The sequence below is a fragment of the Bemisia tabaci genome, chromosome 7, assembly GCF_918797505.1.
Source record: "Bemisia tabaci chromosome 7, PGI_BMITA_v3".
Classification (NCBI taxonomy): Eukaryota; Metazoa; Arthropoda; class Insecta; order Hemiptera; family Aleyrodidae; genus Bemisia; species Bemisia tabaci.
Window position 1 is genome coordinate 31,040,666 of NC_092799.1, and position 22,583 is coordinate 31,063,248.

Here is a 22,583-nt window from a genome sequence, read left to right on the forward strand (position 1 = left end):
ATATTTTTGTGACTGGAGGGACTCCCAAGGTTACACATTTCAAATGCTGTACACCAGACCCTTGAAAATCTTTTAGAGGCAACCAGATCCCGCATTCTCTGTTAATTGCGATTGTGTCTCATGCACGTCAGAAAACAATGTTTTCGTCCATGTATCGTGTTTAGCAGGGGCCTCAGATTAAGTCCACGTGACCGTGCATGGGTGAAAGGATCTCAGTCTACGGACGCTTGCTTTTATGAATATAATTTTTTTTTTTTTCCTGAAATTGCACCGGAAAATTTTAATTGAGTTTTCAACAGGAGTCCCTACTGAGAATTGAAACGAAAGTTGCGAGCTGTCCATTCCATTTTCATACGAACGGATGGTGAAAAGTCACAGTGCTTTAAAAATTAACTGCATTTTCTGCTCATCACCGCAAAACTTTTTATGAGCTAGCCTTCTGTAGAGGATAAATTGCTCCCTAAGGAGCGACCACTCTGCCTTGGAGGTAGATTACTCTCCAACAGGTTCAATAACGAATCGCCTGAGCTGCAAACGGCTGCGGCTGCGAGTTTGACGTGGACATCCCAAGGCAGCAACTATTTTCACTCTTATGAAATGCGGTAAGGTATCATGCTTTTTGAAGGAGTTTTAAGATGGATGGTCGTACACACATATGGTCACAATTGAAGAAAAAGTTTTCAAAACCTGGTTAGCGCCGCCCTGTTTCACTAAAACTTTTCAATACTATTGATGGTGTCGAATATCCTAAATAAATTTCCGTCGTGGACACTTGATACAGACATTTCTCCGAACCATGGTTTTATTTTCATGACACGATTTGTTATTGTTATGTCACTGGATTCCCGTCAAGTCAAAGAAGCTGTTGCAAAACCGCAATACGTAGTGGCACTCACCGGGTTTTGAATTTTCACTTTACACCCAGAAAAAATGTTTGAAGAACGTGTTTTGACAAAGAAGAAAATTTACCGCCGATAAAAAAAATAAATTCTGGCTTTTAAAACCAAGTTTTAATTGACACGTTTTTATATACAACTTAAGAGAAAACTAACTGCAAAAATTAATATCTAATGTTTTTTTATTTTTAAGAACCGAACTAATTCCTAGGAAAATTAGTTAGCATTGCTGCCATCGAATATATGACAAAGATAATTTGAAATTTTATATTGAGAAACTCAAACTCAAACTTGGGCAAACAAATAATAAAAAAAACGCCTAGTGGAAGCGTGAGTTTTTTATATAAATTTTTAAAATTAAGTAAGAACTTAACTTTGTTTTAAATAAATCGATCGCGACTGCCGAATTTAACAGAGATAGTGTTCTTTAAATTTAAAAAAGAAAAAAAATAGTAATTCTTTCACTAGAAAAAACCAATATTTTTGTTGGCTTACAAAGTCTAATAAGTCAAAAGAATCTGATTCAAATAAAATAAAACAAACAAAAACAAAAAACCATGTTTTTCAAATTTAAAACATGCTTATCATTTAAATTTCTGCGATATTGCTAAATGTGCGCAACATTCCGGATTTAGATTTTTTCCGGATTTTCTCCGGATCTAGTTGTGATGATGCGGCAACCGGGTCTGGAAAGGGGTATCACCGAGAACGGTTTGTTAAGATTTATAAATTAATGAGGAGCCGGATTGGGACTGCGAGTATGTTTTTATTTCCATCCTCGATTTCCTCGCGGTTTCAATCAAAGCGTTTTGATTGTTTCCATCAACCCCGTCACTGTGGGTCAATTGATTGCCAAATTGCGTGAGGCTCCTCTCTGATAAGTCAATATTTATTCAAATAAAAGGCCTGATGTTCATTCCGCCACCGTCTGATTAACGAAGGGGCATCCGTACAAATTATTTGGATGGCGACTGACGAAATATTCTGAAGCTTAAACTGTTTTTAATTTTCGCCTCTTTCCCTTGTTAGGGAAAATATCCTATTTAGCTCAATTATCAGAGTATTTGCAAACCAAAAAGTGAAAGAGAAATCTTTAAAATTTCCTGGCATTCTAACAAATTATTTGGATGGCTGTTGATGATCGAGGAAATATTCTGAAGCTCAAAACTGTTTTTAATTTTCGCCTCTTTCTCTTGATAGGGAAAATATCCTATTTAGCTCAATTATCAGAGTGTTCGCAAACCAAAAAGTGAATGAGAAATCTTCAAGATTGCCTATTTATTGCGATAATATAATAAACTTATCAGAGGAATCTGCTCCATTGCGAGCTCGTTGCACGTGCAAGAGAAACAGTCAAGTGAGTAAAATTAGGCAAATCATGTAGTTTTTCCGAATTGACGGCCATCAATTTTGCATGCGCAGAAAGGGATGAAAGACAACCTAACCTAAATAAGCAAACGGTGTCAGAATCCTGTTGTCGCGTATGAGTCCAATCTGTTGATTTCTCCCGTCTTCCTCCCTCTTTTTTATTTATTCTTTATTCATTTCTATATTTTTAAAGGAAATTTTGATATTTCTTGCAAGAACCAAAATTTTAAATTAATCAGAATCATACACAAGGAAAGTTTGTAGCAGTTTAAGAGACGCTTTTTTTTGTATAGGTAAAGTTCTCATAAGTCTCTCTTTCCGCAAACTTGAGTGTCGGCTACTAAAAAAAGTCTCAGATCGATGGTGAAACTACTAGACCACGGACCTTGTTTCCGGCGTTAGAAAATTTCCTCTCCCATTTTAATTTTGTTAAGACAAATAAATTAAAAGCATTGCTTGAAGTTTTCACCAAGTTTCTTTCAAACAGAGAAAAAAGTAACAGAAGTTTTCAAGAATAAACACCGAGAAGTTTTGTATCTAAAAATTAAAATATGACAGGAAGTCTGCAACATTGCAGACCGACAGACGTGGTCTAGTAATTTTACCGTCGATGTAGATTGTCCATACCACCTCACTGTATCACTGTATCTTTTGCTTGCAACAAATCCATGCATCATCTACGTGGTCTGCCCGGAAAGTATCAGGACTTTTTAGATTTCGAGAACTTAAGCTTACCTATGACATTGTGGCTTTAATTTCCTTCGAAGTACTCTCCGCAAGACACAATGCGCTTGTTCCAGCGATTTTTGAGCTTTTCAAAACAGTCCAAAAAGCACTCCTTTGGAATGTCCTTCAGCGCTCTCGTCGTATTCTCTTTGATGTCATTGATGGAGTCAAATCGAGTCCCTTTCATTGGAGATTTCAGCTTTGGGAACAGCCAGAAGTCACAAGGAGCTAAGTCTGGACTGTATGGAGGATTTGGAACCAGAGGAATACCGTGCTTTGTCAAAAACTGTTGCACAAGGCATGAGGAATGAGTCGGAGCGTCGTCATGTTGGAGCATCCAGTCACCGGGGCCCGAGTTTTTCAGCTTAAATTTCCACAACGATGGTCTTCGGGATATTTAGCTGCTCTTCCAGTTCCCGCACGTTAACTAACGTAGACTATCTTGGGCAATAGCTTCCCGAACTTTTTCCACGTTATCGGGAGAATTCGTCGACGAAGGTCCCCCGGATCGCGGCTCACTAGCGTTTGTTTCACAACCCGATTTAAAGCTATTATACCACTCGTAAATATTGCTCTTGCTCATAGAATCAGTGCCGAAAGCTTTCCGAATCATTTCCATGGTCTCCTTAGCAGTTTTTTTCTAGATTAAAGCAAAATTGAATACAAATTCTCTGATCTTCGCGCTCGGTCATTTCACGAAATAAAAAAAAAAAAAACGCGACGCTAGCACTTGACACACACTTTGATCAGTTCATTGCAATCGACTGATTAAAGGTGTGAAAGCCCGATTGTGTGGCTGCATTGGAGAGGACATGAGCAAAGTCCAACCCAAATTTCAGCTCATTATCTGCATTACATTCCGAGATAATCAAAAAGTCCTTATACTTTCCGGACAGACCACGTATAATTGAGTGCCACCATTTAATATAACTATCAATCCGTCCTTGGGATAGAGTCTCCGTAAAGTCCATATAGTTTCGTCTGTATCATTGTCGTATACGCAAGTTGTGATTTAATGAGAAGGCTTTAAATCTCTGATACGTTGAGAGAAGTTGTTATGACATTGTATTCGTCAAAAGAAGACTTGGTTTGTTGTGTATCACGAATAGAAACTGTCAATGCTGATGACAGAACCTTCTGTTCACAGGACTCCTGCACTTCCTTTGTTGTATGTACAGAGCTTTGATTCAAAAACTTGGTTTTTCCTCTAAATTGCACTTTGACTTTAGCGTATCCCAGGCACTTAAAAGGTTCTTTGGTAAAACTGAAAAATGGCCTATTTGTAGGATGTAGGAGTGTGTTCGGAAACAGTTTTTTAAAGGTGTGGACATTGATGACTGAACAAGCGCTACCGGTGTCTAACTCCATTTTGACGAGTTGATCGTTAATGTAAACTTCTAAAAAAGTTGGGGGTGGTGGGTGGAGCGTTGCACTTCCTTTGTTATACGTACAGAGTTTTTCTGTCGTGAGAGCAGAACATCGGTCATGAGCACAAAGTATTCTGTCCTCATACCAAAAACTTCTATGGCTGTAGCAAAGAAACTACAGAAGCCTTGTGAAAGGAACTTTTTTTTAGTGCTCTTTCGTGCAACAGGCCATTCTTCTCTATTTATTCAGAAATTTTGAAGTGGGTCAATTTTTGGGGAAATATTAGTAAGCGAACTTGAGGAAGTTTCCAACCGACGCGCAAATTTGATAACCACATCGTTGAGTTGTCTGACACCGAGGGAAATTCGTTTCAATTAGCCCGCGCCCGCTCCATTTCATGCAACTCTATTATTTTCATACAATCTGATGCACACCGGCATGTTACCAGTATCGATTCACCCGAGTTCTCTCCACGAACCCGAATGTCGGAATGTTCCGAGGGTAATGCACCGAATTAATTCCGAATTGTTCTTTCCCCTGGATTATTCATCTCCGTTTGTTTTTTGGAAGACAGAAGTTTCAAACGAAGCGTGCTCCCCAACTTTATCCCCCTCATTTATATTCACTATACACAGTCCCTTACAGGTTTTTTGTGATTTTTAAAGGCAGGTTTTCTCTCCGCTTCCGACCCCTTTTCAACGACCTTCTTCTGCGGACCATGCTCATCAGCGCACGCTCTCCATGGAGTGGGATTCATTACAACGAAGAAAACTGTTTCCTTATCAGCTGCTCGTCGCGCTTAGGAGGCTTATAATCAAAGGAGGTTACATTTTTATCGAGGCAAGGTGAGTTCACGTCAACCGACGTAAGTCATCACGGCAAAAAGCTGGTTTAAGGTTGTCAGATAAGATTTCGATTGCCGTAACAACTCGTTTCCATTGCAACGAGTTTTTTCCTCAACGAAACGAGAAAGTGCCTTATGGCCTGGTTACACGATCAAATTCCCGTCAACTTCCGATCAAAATTATGACCAAGATGGCGGTCGATAGTTATCTAGATTGATGAGTAAAATCAATTAAAACAGCGTGTTGATTGAAATAAGCATGAAATGAGCACGGTTATGTGGAAATCAGATGATGGATGAGCCCCACAGCTCCATCATCCACCATCAAATTTTTGCAGGCCGCAGAAATTTGATGGTAGATGGTGCGCACCAGTCACCATTTGATCGGAAATTGGTGGAAATTTGAGCGTGTAACCAGCGCACTAGAAACGGGTCTCTTTTTGCAGTTAGTTTGATTTGTTTTTCATTCCGCCCAATTTTTTGAATCATGTTACTTACTATATATCATTACAAGTCTGACACAAAAAGGTCTTAAATGGACTACTTTCTGAAACATATCTGTTTAAATCAGAAGGATCCTAATTGAATATTTATCTCAATAGAATTCCAGTTACGTTTACAAAATTGAAGAAATGTCCTGATCTTTTACAAAAGTCCGCAGTTTTCAGTCGACTTCGAGTGGATTTTTTTGCGGGAAATAATTGACAAAGGTCTCTCATGATTCAGTTAAAACGATTTTCTAAATGTAAATATCTCAAAATCTGAAGATTTATGTCATTCATTTGAAAAATTGCTGTCGCATCTGCATTTACCGACTTGCAGTGTATCAATGTTTCATATATGTATTTGAATCCGTGCCAATTAAATCCTGAAGAAAATCTTGAGTGTTATTATGAGCTTACCTTTTGGTTTTTGTTGTGGTTGTTGAATACTTCAAAAGATAAAACCTGTGAACACAATCAGGCATACTATTATTAACAATTTGGAATTTATTTTGCAGTTAAAGAATTACGAATCAAAGTACTTTATGTTTTGTGTTTTTAGCGTTTAATCGTGCTTTTAAAAATGGCATTATGAATCGGTAGTGAAGTATGATTTCAACGTGTAGACTCCTCTAAATAAGCGCAACTGCGACTCGCGGCATCTGATCGGCACTACTGCGGTGTTTAGTACCCAGCTCTACTGCCTTTCAATGCTGAGCAGTACAGCAGCGCTTAGACGCCAGCCCTCAACGGCCCACCACTAACGGCCAGTAATGCTCAGCACTAACGTTGTTTTTTCCGTGATCATTTTTATCTCTCTTACAATTTGTGAATTATGTGTTGTCTCGGGATCAATCCATTCGGTAGTTTCCAGCACTTACATACGGAATTTATCAAATTTCAGACTCCTTTAAAGTTTCCATTGTTCTTGATTAGTATCTGTAATGTATGTGCAACGCACGGAAAAAACGAGCTTAGGGTTGGGACCTACATGTTAGTGCTGGACACTAACGAGGGTTAGATCAAATGGAGCCAGCAAGTCAGAGGAGTGCTGGGCACTAAACAGCTCGAGGCTGGGTCACTAAGGAAGAAGTAGTGTCAAGCCCTAAAGTGACTTTGGAGCGAGCGTAAAATATGAAACGCCTCCGCCTGGGATCGAACTCGGGTTGCGCCGGTGGAAGACCAGCGCGTTATGCAGACGACCCTCCCTGCCGAGATACGGCAAACGAGTTTCACCGAAAAACCTTCAATTTTCTGCACAAACCACAAACCGTTGAGAAGCTGTTTGTGAGGTTATAAACACAGTTTTGATAACAGAGATAAGGGCTGGTATGCTGATAACAATAGTGCAATCATGGGCAATTCTAGGACGACGTAATAATCCTAAAATTTCATGAAATAATTCATTTTTTCTTAGCCAGATTAGTTCGGTACTAGAAATTCATATTCAAAGCTATTCACTCAATCCAGGTTCTCTAATTTTCGTGTCACTTTCATAGTTCTGTTGCAAAAGTTCAAAACTTAAGTTGTACTTATCCCTATTCATCGCATCGTGTTTCTTTTACAGCCAATTAGTATCAATCAATTTTTTGTTCTTTACGCTCAAACTGCATAGTACTTGTATATCATGCTGTTTGATGAGTGGATAAAAATTGAGGAGTTGAATCATCGGATTCTTCAGAAAGAAACATCTTTTAATTGCATTGACAAAATACCTGTCACACTTCAACTTAACAATCCGCAATGTATAAATTTTTGCTCATTCTTGTTTCTTACTGGAGGTTCGCCTTCTTGGGCCCTAATATTCTGGATCTATATGTTTTGATGAGAGACATCATTATATAGTGCTAATCAGATGCCGCGAGACGTAGTTGCGCTTAACAGGTGTAAATTCACCCATGAGACGTCGGAGTCACGATAGCCTGGTGGTAACGCGCTGGTCTTCCACCGGCGCAACCCGAGTTCGATCCCAGGCGGAGGCGTTTCATATTTTACGCTCGCTCCAAAGTCACTTTAGGGCTTGACACTACTTCTTCCTTAGTGACCCAGCCTCGAGCTGTTTAGTGCCCAGCACTCCTCTGACTTGCTGGCTCCATTTGACCTAACCCTCGTTAGTGCCCAGCACTAACATGTAGAGCCAAAGATTCAACCAGCAATTCTTGATATTGATTCCCTACAACTCAGTAAAGGATTCAGCCACCCTCAATTAAGAATGAGAGGTCATATTGATGGTGCAAGTGTGTTCACAAGTTTTTAACTTTAATATATCATAATTGTATACAAAAATGTTGAATTTCCTTTCCCCTCTTTAAAGCGATTAATCTTGTAAACTGTAAGTGAAACTTCATCTCGCTCATTAATTTCTTTACAGCCAATAATTGTTTTACTGTTCACAATTTACTCTTAGAGGAAAATGAGCTTCATTCAATGAACTCCGACTCGTCCAAGTGATTGTGAAAATTTTGGAACTAACCAGATATTCTCGTGAATAACGCCAATGACACATTTTTCCTCTGTGTATGGGCATCATTGAAAAAAGCTTATGTTATTTATCATTTTATTTCTTTGATCTCCTGTAAGAAAGTGACACATTAGGCTTTAAATTTTTTCATGATGCTGCTGATCAGCTTCCTACCGTTTTTGCAATTGGGGGAAAATTACAAATCAAATGAGATTTGACTAATTGCTCTCAGTATGCTTATTGAAGAAAAAAAATAAAAGCAGGGCATCTCGGTTTTTTTTGCAATATGATCGACAGTCTCCCTGTCAAAGACATCTAGGCATCCTTGATCAAATCAAGCTATCAAATGGCTAAGGCCGGAAACTTTTTCTTTAAATAAAAATGGCCCACTTGTTTGATGGGATGAGTGAACTCCGATTAACCAGCTTAGCTACATCAAATACCTGCGGGCTGCTGGTAAGTATTTCGAAAAAAGTCTCTGACCTCGTCAATTTGATTTTAACTCTGAAATCTCTATTAAGTAGGTAGTACCTGCTCCTGCCAATGCTTTCAAGCAGATGTTACTTACTTATCACTTGGTCGACTTGAGAAAGTGATGGGTTACAAAAATTGCAGAATCCACTGCTGATTTTAAAAGTAGCTACTGAAATACTCATGCTTGGATTCTAGCATGCCAACATGTTTCGTGATGGGAATGTAGATAGAAATGTGATGTATAAGTAACAATCAAGGAAAATGGGGCTCAAGGTGAAAGCACACAATTTTCAATTATCAAAAACCATGACCAAAGTTATCACTATAAGCCCAATTCACATGCACTATCAGACTTTTTATCCAACATGCCTAATTGGACGAAAAGTTGGATTGAAAGTTGGATAGTGTGATACTGACGCGATAAAAGACAATTTGATGAAAAACGGAACAGAAGCTTGAATGTGATGTCACATTCAACGTGGCGCCTCCAATTGGATGGAAAGTTGAACAGAAAGTAATTGAATGACATTTTTTTGCATTCAACTTTCCATCCTACTTTTCGTCCAATTATATTGGATGAAAATTTTGATAGTGTGAATTGGGCTTTACCTATTTTCTGTTCCCCTTCTAAATACCTCCATGAATATACGATTCAAACTTTAGGTCCTTTTCTGCCGGGCTCAATTACACATGGACTAAGTATTTAGGTAATGTAGATGCACCAAACTTGAACCGTAGGAAATAGATTCAAAGGTTTAATCCTCTACAATGATGAGGACCAAGTTTGAGGATTTTTTGCAACGTTAAAAATATTTTGACAGAGAAAAATTTAAGGCTCTTGTTTGATGCAAAACTACTCCCAAGTCATTTTTTCCACAATGCACCTAGCATTGATAATGATTGCAAGGATCGAAAAGCTTCGGCTATAATCTAATAAATATCTTTCTTAACACCTTGGTGTTATGTATTCACATATTCCTACTATAAGTAATGCACTTTATTGCATTTTTGTCAAACTAATCGTTCAAATGATGATACTGCGATGTTGCTTACAAGTTTCTAGGAATTTCAAGGAACAATGAGTCAAAATTGCATCACGACATCAAGTCTAATGATATTGAGATCCTGTCAGTAGTTCAGCATCAATATTGCTGGATGAAAACCCAGTTTGCTTATGAGGAAAGCATCAGTATTTGCTGCTCTCAATTCGAACTTTATCAGGTATTGCGGAACATGTATGAAATGGTAAGAAAAGAGGAACTAATCTAGCCATCATAACCAGAGACAAATCATGATGGGTGGATGACATGGCAAAATGTAATGTGTGTAATAGTAGTGTAACGGAATAGAAAGGAGAGCGATGTCAATGACGGTGAAGAATGGATCTATCAGCCTTCACAACATGGCAACGGTACTATGATCTTCCTGGCTAAGATTCTCACTGATACTTCTTGCATCCTTGGAAGCATTCTGTTTTGACACAAACAGAAGCTTCACGAAAATTCAAATGAGTAGCTCATGTACATAAAGGAAAAATATGTAAAATATATACATTACAAAAATATAGACAAAAATACAATGGCAGTGATAGCAGTGATAAGAGGAAATCAGTTTCAAAAGCGCGGTGTTGACGTTGAGATAGTTGAGAGGTGACACTCCTTGGTGTACGTTGCTTGTCGTTTGCCGCATCTCAGCAGGAAGCAAAAACCGTTACCACCAGGCTATGGTGACTCCGACGTCTCTTGGGTGAATTTACACCTGTTAAGCACAACTACGTCTCGCGGCATCTGATTAGCACTACTCATGTTCAGTGCCCACCTGTACTGCCTTCCGGTGTTGAGCGGTACAGCGCTTAGACGCCAGCCCTCAACTACTCCCCACTAAACGGCCAGTAGTGCTCAACACTAGTCTTGTTTTTTCCGTGCGGCTTAGTTATATTTTTTACCTCGAGCGCCCTTTTTATTCGGGGAGAAATGAGAGAATCGGAAGGTTTTGTAAGCGTTGAAACCCTAATGCAGGCAACTCGTGCTTGTTAAGTTCTTCAACGATGCACGACCAAAGAAACTACGTACATTTTCTTTGATCTCGGTCGAAAATATAAGTCGCAGTTTGGAACGAACGTGGAACTGCCTGGCCTCCTAGCAAGAGCACTTGGAACTTTTGCCCGGAGCGACTACATTACCTGAAGGGCACTTGGAGCCGATTTTGACGTGATCAGCTCTCCTTGCATCCTCATCCGATAAGCTTTCGAATTAACCGATGCAAAACAGATGCAAATTGAGCCTCTGCCCGGGTAGAGTGACTGAAAGTTCCATCTAATTGAACGAGCACTTGAAAAATGCCTCGGTGAGTGAATTATGTAAGACGTTGTCACTTAACGCAGAAATGCTGTGTTGTTCGTTATTCTAATAGACTCTCATTAACGTAATCTAAATGCAAGTGCATTTTCCCAGGGATGCTCTCGCAAGACGGTATCATGATATCGTGGCAAGTCAAAAGGCTTCGGCATTACATCGGGGTCAAAATACGAGTCGGTAATTCCTGTAAAAGTTATACCCATGGAATTTTCTAAAAAATGAGCTTACATTGGTGCAGGGAGTAAATCGGAAATCAAATTTCTCCGATTTCAAGTGAACTATTTTGGTTGGATAAAATTATTTAGTCTATTTCGTGGGCGGTCTAAACCCTTTTTAACCTCGAACACGTTTATTTTATAATTATTTGTTTTTTTCTTTCTTTCTGTTTTTTTAAGTAATTGAGGTTGTCATCGATGAGACGTTAAATTTCTTTAAAGTAGAAAAGAATATTTAAATTGAAAAAATAAATATTATAATTGTCGTTATTTTTCTCTTTGGAGGAAACTATTTTGCGCGACAATCGACGCCCAGATTTTTGATACCTATCCTAGCTTTTCATAAAGCTTAGTTCAACCGGTGAGTGATATTGACATGTCTCCAAATTGAAAAAAAAGGCTACCACTTTTCAGTGTTACTTTAGATTGCGGAGAGGAAACCGTCAACGATTTCAGCCTTATTCTCCTCTTTTTTTGTTTGAAAAATAAGTGATTAACTATTAGGCATTGATCAAATGCAGAATTCTCATACACACACTCCAACAGCCACAACAGTATACGCAAAGCATATCTCTTTTACAGGGTTCTCCTGAAAAAGTAAGTTTGACTCAAATGAGGAAACGAAAATTATGGGATTTCCTTGAAACCCGCGCAACCCTGCTTATTGCAGATTACTTTGATCCCGCAAAAGCTGCTTAAGCTTGCGAGACTTTCATATAAAACTTTTCCGACTGCTTTAACCGTCTTGGTAATCTAGACGTCTTTTACCGCTTAAAATAAGATTGAGGGATCTAGTGCATAAGTCTCTCCTTTCAAGTTCCGTCAGATCGGACAGCTAGAATATTTGAAAACGATTCCGAGCCACACTTTCATACAAAGCCTTCAAACCCGTTCTCTTATGCAAATTTTCGAACTTTAAATTATGACAGCTCCTTGCTCTGTCGGCTTTGTTTCTGCATTAGCTACATGACTTTACCTCCCCACTTCTTCATGCTCCTTCTGCAGAACTATCCATACTTATTCAAAGGCCTCATTATTTCAACGTCTGATTTACTTTGTTTAAAACTTGATTTACTTTGGAGAAAAGGTCATCAGTCCACGGTCGTGTGACGAGCCGTCAAAAGAAATCCGATCGAGTTCCATACACGGATCTTTGTGCCGCCTTTTGTTGCCAACTTGCGCGCTGTAAATGCCGTACCTCATTGAGGTGGTTTTTAAATGTATACATGGTGCTAATTTTGAATAGAGATTTGCAATGCGGATGAGAACTGTAAATTGTTTATTTTTGCAACATTGTTCCTCCTTTCTATTGAGGTCAGAGGCCTGTTTGTCCATCTTCAACTCCAAGGATTTTTCGTAACCATTCGTAAACTTATAATTAAACAAATTTACCTAGTCGTTTATTGCATTGGTCTCCACATTGTTTTTATCATGAAATAATCAAATATAAATTTAAGTTCCACTAATATTTTAGACTACTGAAAGGTTTTAATATTGTGAGGGGTAGGTAAATGAAAATTTAGAAACATTTGGGGAAATGTTTAAGAATTAAATATCCGATTTATAGTTAGAATTTTAAAGCAATGTATAGAGTGAAAAAAAAATTATCTCCTCCAAGGATGTTACTGTCCTTCCGAGGACAAAAAACAGCTAAGGATGTTACTGTCCTTCCGAGGACAAAAAACAGCTCGCCTTTTATGCCTTAGACGGTTGTCTAGGTTGTCTCTCATGTTTCCCCCTTAAAATTTTTTAATGAATGAATGCGCTTTTTTTCTTTACTACATATTTTCTCTGGGACTCAAAAAAGTGAAGTTAATCTTGCATTTTTCTCCTACTGCCCTACTCCTTATGCGCCATGATACCACCCGCAGATCCTGCATTTTTCTTTTCATTCACTTCATATTTCCCTCGAGGCGTAAGAGACAGATATCTTTTTGTACTCCTGGAAAAAAAAAAACAACGAGACTCAGGTGTCAGGGTGTTTCCATTTGCTCGATTTCACTGCGTCAAACTAGGATCTCTCATCGTATTTGGAGGAAGCGTACTTTTGCATGTGAGGAATTTTAGGAACTTGAATCGGTCAATCTCTTACGTATCAAGCTGTCAGAGCCCCGTCTCACCTCAGCACTTTGCGAGATTAATTATTGTAGTGGATAGTATTATTTAGTATAAACAACGGCTCTCAGAGCATTTTTTGATGCGTCAACAGACAATGATACAGGCTTGCTTACATCAAAATTGGTTAGTGCAGGGACATTATTAATCGTTTCCATCAAATGAACAAATTCATCGTTCTGAATCTGATTGAGACCACTCCCGTAAATTCTCTTTCTTGAGCCATTTCTTCAACTTGTGTGTGTTTTTTTTCGACGAATTAGGAATGAACGATCGCAAGTAATTGACAACACCCAAATCTCTCTGCAAGTCCGTTATTTGGTTGGAGGTGGCATTTTTTGTGTGGCTTCAATGAATGTGCCTCCAATTGAAAGTGACTAAATCCAAATCTTTCAAAACGTCTTGATCTCCCCCCCCCCCCCCGTATTATTTCAAAAATAAGCGATGAGCTATGAATACTAGATGAAATTTATTATTATGCTCAATCAGTCCGTCGCTCTGACATCTAAATAGCACATTTGGATTTTCAAAGACTGGTTTGAGAGAGAATGACTACCCTTCTCGTTACTTTATTGATTGCAGGATGTCATAAAATACGGAGTTATAATATCATGCATGACATTTAAATAGACGAGAAGCATTTAAGGAGGAAAAAACGAAAAGAAAATGTGGATTTGATGAGTTATTTTTCACAGTGTATCGAAAACCTGTGAGCTCTCCACCGCATAATTTTACAATATTTCGTAAACTTTCAAAGCTTGATTGTCTGCCTAGGCATTTGACAAAATGCCTGATTTAACTGACTACCCTTCTCGTTACTATATTGATTGCAGGATTTCATAAAATACAGAGTTATAAAGTCATGACATTTAAATACACGAGAAGCATTTAAGGGGGAAAAAACGAGAAGAAAATGTGGATTCGATGAGTTATTGTTCACAGTGTATCGAAAACCTGTGAGCTCTTCACCGCATAAATTTACAATATTTCGTAAACTTTCAAAGCTCGACTGTCTGCCTAGGCATTTGACAAAATGCCGGATTTAACTAATTGCCTGCGACGTATGAAGCATCATGTGCACACGTGCATAAACTTATTTCGCGTCAGAAAAGCTACGAAAGCAAAATATTTTTGCTCACTCGGCGGGGGAGGGGGGATCTTGAGTGATGTTAACACAGACTAGTGTCTGCTCGGAGAAAGCGCCCGTTCTTTTGACGGCAACATTGCTGTTTTTCATGGCAGCTCTCATGTTCGTACTCTTTGAGTCTTGGCGAGCATGAGTCGGGTTCAAAAGGCTGGAACGTCGTGTCGCTCGGCGCCCTGCTCTGCCCCGTCGAAGGATCGTCGAACATCAAACAGTCTCGTCCTTGGTAATTGAAATTACCCTGCACATCCACGTCTCAAAGTTCCTCTTGTTTACCGGCAGAGCAGTCCTTCGCTAATCATCCCTTAGCAATTGAGCAAACACCGCCGTCAAACCGTATGGTTCCTCCGAAAATCATACAAGTTCTTCCAAAGTCCTTGGTCTCTGAAAAACAGTAATCGATGAAAACACAATTCACTGGAAAACTGAAAAACACATTGGATCTAGAGTCCAGACTCTTGAAAACATTGACAAGAAAAAATACTCTTGATTCAATCGGATTTTTGCTTGAATCTAAACGAAATCCGCTTAAATTAAGAGGCTTGGTTCTTGATTTCAGCTAGATGCTGCTTGAATCAAGAGTACTTTTTCTTGTCGATGTTTTTAAGAGTCTGGACTCTAGATCCAATGTGGTTTTTTTCCAGTGAACCGACGTACACTATCGAGTCGATCAGAGAGGTCGGTCATGAAATTGTGGACTATAACTGCAAATTTGATGTTAAGTTAGTCTCATTTTAAATTTTAAGGGACGCTACTAATAGAAAATTTTACGAAAAAACCAATGAAACCACTTTTAAACCTTCAAAGTTTTTTTTAATCGAGTCATAAACGTTTACAGTTTTATAATCTTGTCCGACCTCTCCGATTGCCACGATCCACTGTGCGACAATTTGCAGGACAAAGAAGAAACTTTGCCATTTTTGTAATTTAGTGGTTGGATCTGCACTTTTTTCTTACATTTCAGCGTCTTTGTAGCGCTCCTATGCAGAATTTGAAAAAACCTAAAACATCAGCTTGCGGATTTAATTCTGAAGAATGCCGCAAAGTCGCTAACTCATTTTCGTCATTTCGTCAGTCACGCGGTATTGTTCTGTAGCCCTCGTAATGGATATTCATTGAGTAGTGAACGAGGGAAATATAATACAACAAACAGGCGACAAAAAGAAGAGGCAATCGAAAATTTGGGGTTTTTTAGGTGGTGCAAACTCGAGAATCCTGCCTTGCTACCGCAGAGAGCAACAAGCGGAATAATGCAGTTTTGAGGAATATAAAGCGTCTAAACGGAAAACTCTACCTCAGTCTTAAGGTAAGTGAATCTTCCCTCTCGGCTTTCGGCTCCCGCCGCTAGAGCTGTGGCGTGATATTTGAATTCCAACAACTTTGCCGTAAATGAATATGATCATCTGTTGTTCATGAAAAGGAACGAACATCCATCTTACTTCAAGCAAATGAAATTTTCCTAGAGAATTTCCTCGCTCTGAAATTGTTCATTTTTATGAAGAGCCGACATTCATGTTATTTTTTGGCCAAGACTGCGAAGTTGTTGAAATTCGAATTTCGCGCCACAGCTCTCGCGGCGGGAGTTGAAAGCCGAGCTCTGGCCGAAAGAGTTGGGAAGAGAATACCTACCTTCTACTAACCTTGCAATGAGGAACTATAATTTTTGGCCGATCCGTAAAAGCACGCATGGGCGTGACGAAAATAATGGTGTGTGCGTTGTTTCTAACAAAGCCCAGCAACTGGAGTTCCTACTTGCAAATTCTAGGTGTCTTCTCAATTTCATCTCAATCTTTATGAGGTTGCTGTTCGGATCTTTCAATTATACACATCGTATTTTACCGTGAGTACTTGGGACATTTCCTTCCGCTTTTTACGTGGATCGCATGAGAGTGAAGTATTTTTCGTGTTTAAGTGCCCAGCAACTGTATAAGAATGAAGAAGTCATGGTCAAAATATCAATGTTTACGCCAATTTCTAATAAATGATAACATTTATGTTTTCTAGACGACGAAAAAATGTTTTGTATTGTATCGGAATAATGTATTTGCAATCGCCCACCTTGCAGGAACTTAATTTGATTTTTGAAGACCTATTTAACTGAAATCGTTCCTCGACGCCTCTCCGTTCATCGCGAAATGTGTAGGCACTGCGGTTATTTTTCACGTTACTCTCTGTCATTACGGAGGTTTATAAATGCAGTCTCGGTGCACGAAAAAAGGGTCAGTTGTGCTCGGATATTAAAGGGCCCAAAAAGCTTGCCAAAAGGAGGGAGATAAAAGATCAAAAAGAGGAAACTTGCAGCGTTTCTTCTAAATGAGAGGTGGAAAAAATCCCTTTTTGCGCTGGGATTAACTCCGATGACCACTGTCTCTTTATAACCGCTCTTGGCCACAATGCTCATTAAATACTTCCTACTAAGAGATTTTCATAGGTATGAATTATGAACTTATGAAGTTGTTTTTTTATCACGGTAGCCGCAGACACGATAAATACCGTTGAGAGCTCCGAACGTTGCATGATATTGGGCGATATATTTTTGGATGAAAAAGAGAGGAAAGCTGGTTTCGGAAATATGATAGTCAGGCGTTTGTTGCCTGTAAGTGTGTAAGTGGCCTCTAAAAATATGTATATGCATTTGTGTTCGTCGGAAACTTTTACAGAAAAATGAAATCAGTTTAGACTTTTTTCTTCTCCATACCTCCTCCTTTCTCGAAATTCTCCGTTTTTTAAAGTCCGTTTGCTGATTAGCGAGTGACGTCATTAGATCTGCGGTCATCACCAACATATTCGCACGAGGGGCGCTGATTTTTGGCAAACTTTTTTGCAATTCTGCGTTCATGGAGAACTTTTGTCGACCAAAAACTATTCCTAGACTCGAGAACAAGACTATGCATATAAATCGTGGCAAGGTTTTAAGTGTGCGGCGAATAAGTAGAAAAGGTCCAACTTAAATCAAAGAAACGAATATGAGGCCTTACGTCTAAGATCATAACCCTTTAAATTGCATACATCACAAAAGCAGTGGTCGCAAGATCGCATTAGCATTAAAGTTCTTCTTTTTAAAATTAGGAGAGCCAACAACTAGAATAACAATTGCAAATAGGATCTATTTGTAATTTATGAATAAGCTATAGAGTTTAGCGACTCACAAGTTCATATCCTAATCATATTCTTATTCTGATCATGTAAAAACAATTAATACTTTTGTAGTATTGTTTCATAAATAAAATTTAAAAAAAAAAAAAAAAATTGTGAAGCACACAAATCAATCTTCAAGTATGCGACCATTTCATCGCACGCTATCTGTTCTTGTTAAACGGTTGGATGGAAGCGAACCGAATTCATTATCGCCAAACGTCATGTCCTCCTTCATTTTGTCGACTCAGCAAATTTAAATCCTCTTTGTTAAAATTGTCGCACTCACCGATTGATCTTTTGTGTCCTTGGGAATACGAGAGCTCATGAAGCAGAGCCCTCTTTTGCTATAGCCTTAATAGCACGCGTAGCGGGCTTTCAGTAGTTACACTTTAAGGATAAAGTTTCAATCCTGGCGCAAAGTGACGTCGAGGTCCATTATTATCTGTCTAGCTCCAAGTTTTGAACTCTGTGGAGGCAAGTGCAAAGAGGAGAAAAGATATTGCGGAGAACTCCTTAATAAGTTACGATGAAAGTCTTGAATCTCCTAGTAATGCTAGATTCAATACATTTACTGGTCATTCTAGTTCGGAACCGCCGAATTGACGATGTTTTATCCTTGCAACCGTCGTCATTCTAGTTCGTAACCACTAAACTGAGGATATTTGGATTATATTTTGTAATGAGGAACCACTACCTCTGGCTCTTCCATAAAATCACATTTCTGCATAGGGGAACCAATGACACATATGCTGTTTTTAAAATCAGCTAGAAATAGTGGTTCCTCAACGCAAAATGTAGTCCATTTTGGTAATCCAGGATTGCGCGAAAGGTCTATGAAAATATACGAGGATTGCCACTGAAAAAAGTGCCTTGTCCGAGAAACAAGGATTCTAGTCTCCCAGACAAGACCGTCTTGTTATATTTGATCCACAAGGTATTCTAGTTCATGGGACCCATACAGTCTTGTTCAGGGAACAAGACTTCCTTGTTGCATAAGTCAAAAGTCTAGTCACGGTAACAAAAATGTCTAGTTCTGGGAACAAGACTTGTCTTGTCACAGTATTTGGAAGAAATTAAAATTGCAAAAAAAATGTCACAAATTTATATGAATTGCAAGATTTTTATGAAAATTTAATTGTTCTCTACTTCCTTCACTCCTCTTACACCAGAATTGTCCCATCCGACCTTTCAAATTTTACCGGCCTGATCGGAATTTGAACGCGGGACCATATGTTAACGGACGAGTGTTCTACTGACTGAGCTTTCCGAGCTAGTTATAATGCAGAGCCGAATTTTAAGTATAAGTACAAGCGGGATCGTTATTCCTGCGAAAAATAGTTTTCCGTAACCCGCCGTACATGACTCAGTTGACCACAGGAGATTACCCGGGCTCGAAGTCATGTTAGTGAAGAAAGCCTTTCCCCTCATTGATATCGCACCTTCTCCGACCGTATCTCTCACATCTTCGTTTCCCCTCACTGCAGCATGCATCAAATTGCGATTATCCGGAATATACGATCACACGTCATATCTGATCGAATCCGTCGCCCACTTTTACTGATACGGAAGACAAGACTTGTTCTCACTGGGTCAACAGTCGGTTAGTTTAATTTCATTTCGAAGAGGACAGAAGATCCATCGCTCTTGGCGCCCTGGCCCTGCTGATATCTAGGCGCCAGTGTAAGGCGCCATGCAAGCAGGGGGGGGGGGGGGGCAACCAGCCTTTGTGTTTGAGCTAATTGAAAATTACTTCGATTTTTTGTTTCTTTATAATATTACTTTCTTTTTAAAAAGTCAAAATATTCAAAACTTGTGTAACACAAGTCGTTTGTTATGGATCACTTCCTTTTATCAGGTATTGTCTTGATTATGATACGAAATTAAAAAAATATTAATCATGTTTCAATCGTGTTTAATCTTCATAGTATTTTCTTTCCTTTTATTTAATACTCGTCCCCCCCCCCCCCAAAAAAAAAAGAAATATTTGATATAAGGGCATAACTTGATAAGATAAAGAAACTGTAAATAATGCTTCAGTCGTTTGTGGATGAAATATTTTGCTCTTACGAAAGCTTTCGTGAATAGTACTAAATAATGCTATTGAAGATTTTTATTAAATTTAAATTAAATGTATTTTCTGTCTCAAGCAATGAGTTCCTTCCAATAATGTGATCAATTCAAAGAATAAATCAATCAGGAAGAAGAAAACTCCTAAATAAAGATGTAAGTTTTGTATCTTTGAAATTAAAATAATTTATATCATCAGTAGAGGAGTAGAAATGAAACAGCATTGAAAAAAAAATCATAGGTCAACAGAAATGTAGAAACAAAGTATAACAAAAATACATCAATACCAACAAAATAAAAAAGTTGAAGCCCAAAGCCTTTCAAAGCTATAGTCTGGCTCCATATGAGATTTCTATATTTCATTTGACCTAATCGTAAAACAATTTAATAAAAATAAATACAATCTTCTACGCTATATTTGACACGCCTGTCCTTGAAGACGTATTGAAGAAATCTAAATCCTCAATATTAGTTAACTTTGGTAGAAAGCATCTCGCCAATTGTTAGGAACCAGGAGGAAATAATGAGAAAGCTAGAAAAAATTATTTTTTTCAGGGTCAACGGTGGGCCAAACGCCAAATATTCAACAATAAAATCGAGATGTTGTAAAACCAAGTAATACTGAGAATATTGAGAGGAGGGTGGCATATCTCTTTCCGAAAGAGCTAAGATGACCTTGATTAGCATTTGAAGCACCCAAAAGGAAGGAACTTCATAGGGGTTGGTACCCTATAGCTTATTTGACTTAAATATCTGACACGATTAACTGACAGTTTAAAAAAATAATGAAGATTTGGCAATTAAAAACAATACAACTATTCTCGCAAGATGGATTGCACATGAAAAATGTAAGACGCAATGGCGTGAGTCGTGAACTCGCAATGCCCCGCTCTAGTTTAAGCAACATTACAAATAAGACAAACGGAAACAAACACAACATGGAAATAGAGGGAGGGAAAGGATGCGCGTTAACGACGGCGCAGAGATACAACTATTCGTGCTTGAAGGACGTCCGTGCTGCGTCTGAAAAATTGAAGGCGCGATGACGCGAAGCGTGAGTTCTCAATGCTGTGCTATATGCTGCCAATGAGGTGTCGCTCAGATTCGGAAGGGAAGTTTAAAAAGTGGCCCGAACACATCTCTCCTACCTTCGGCTGTGTTATATTCACGTAGTGCCTGAAGCACTATTACGAACAGAGACAAGAGACCCTCCACTGGCCTCCTAGCGACAGGTGGAAGCTTTTACTTTCGGGGTTTCAACAATTCCTTATGGACAATTACTAGGGAGCAACAGTCATCACCCTAGTTTCGGCTGTTGACTTACCTACATGGTCGATGATGAGCTTCGGAGGACGTCATGAGCCAAACAAGTTTCCGAAACGTCGGCCATTTTCGGCTTGTTTGCAAAACGTAACTGCCAACACGTTGTTGAACATCAACCATGTAGGTAAGTCAACAGTTGAGTGCTGAAGTCCCAAAAGTAAAAGCTTCCACAATGGCCAAGATACTAGTGGAGGGTCTCTTGTCTCTGATTACGAATGAGACAAACGGAAACAAACACAATATGGATGTGGAGGGAGGGAAAAGGTGCGCGTTCACGACGGCGCAGAGATACAACTATTCGTACTTGATGGACGTCCGTGCTGCATCTGAAAAATTGAAGGCGCGATGACGCGAAGCGTGAGTGCTCAATGCTCTGCTGTATGCTGCCAATGAGGTGTCGCTCCGATTCGGGAGAAAAGTTAAAAAAGAGGCCCGAATACGTCTTCCTTATCGTCGGCTGTGTTGATACTCGTTATTTCTTATTTTTTCAGGTTCTTGTCTGATTATTTTTTAGGATGGATTTTTAGACCCACGTCTTAAGCTCGTGTAAACCGCAGCACTGACGCGGTTCTCATGGAAATAATGGTGCTTGGATGCTTCTAAAGGCTTTAATTTTTTATGTTTTCTTAAATTTTAGAAGTCTGTCGGTCACTTCAATACGTTCAATTTTACAATTTTTACTCAGTACGATTAATAAACTTTGAACCTGAAAATAGCGTAAACTTGTGCTGCTTTGCCAAACTTTACTGAACCCCTCTCCAAGAAGGGAATGCTCGTAGGAAACTCAAATCGTGGTAATTGTTACACAAGTTTTGTCAGTCAAGCAGGAGTGAATTTCAGGCTTTGGCAGTAAGCTCAGTGCTAGTTTTGATCAAAATAAGCAACGAATTCATGTAGTAGAAGACCCTATCCAAATTTTTCAGGTTTTTCAATAAAAGTTCAGCATAGAATACTAGGGTATGAAGTTAGTCACATTGAAATTATGAGCATAGAGGCATGAGCTATTACTGTTTCTACTTAAGAGGTCTAATTTCACCATTCCAATTTTTCTCCCAAGTTTTCGGTAATTTAAGAAGAATAATACAATTTCTCTTTCATTGCTTGTTTTCAAAAATACTCATAAAAAAACACTTAAATGATAATGATCTGCTTGAGAATTTCACCAAAAGTTTGAATAAAAAAGGAAACCACAGTATTATCCAGAATAAATATCCCACGCTATCCTGAGAGTCCACCTCTACGTAAAGACAAACTCTCCATGCAAAGATAGGGAGCAAATACATTGACAGGGCTGCCACTTTACTTGGGGACTCTAAAAGCACGAGCAGCAACGAAAGCACGGCAACCCTTAGGTTGCCGTGCTTTCAGTTACCCTGCTAATATATTTGCTCCCTATCTTTGCATGGAGAGTTTGTCTTTACGTAGACGTGGACTCTCAGGATCATTACAGCCTCAACTTTGAGACCGTTTTTGGAGCTTGGGAGTTGATTTCAGAGAAAATCAGTGGGACCATCGTGTTTCTCGCGGACTTTTACATAAGAATCAATAGTCAAATTGCAAATTCCTCACACATGCAACACCTCCATTAATCCATCTCCATGTTTG

The 22,583-nt window shown here is 38.9% G+C and overlaps 1 protein-coding gene across 3 annotated transcripts in view; it reads right to left on the bottom strand.

Annotated features, from left to right (window-relative positions):
* The window catches only part of 5-HT2B (5-hydroxytryptamine receptor 2B), a 362,394-nt gene that overhangs the window by 300,610 nt on the left and 39,201 nt on the right, over positions 1-22,583 (bottom strand). For 2 of the 3 annotated variants that reach the window (XM_072302248.1, XM_072302249.1), the window contains exon 2: positions 6,105-6,149. The exons of the other annotated variant lie outside the window; for it this stretch is intronic. The gene's annotated coding sequence lies outside the window, so the exon portion shown is untranslated. The remainder of the gene's footprint in view (positions 1-6,104; positions 6,150-22,583) is intronic. 3 annotated transcript variants of the gene reach the window in all.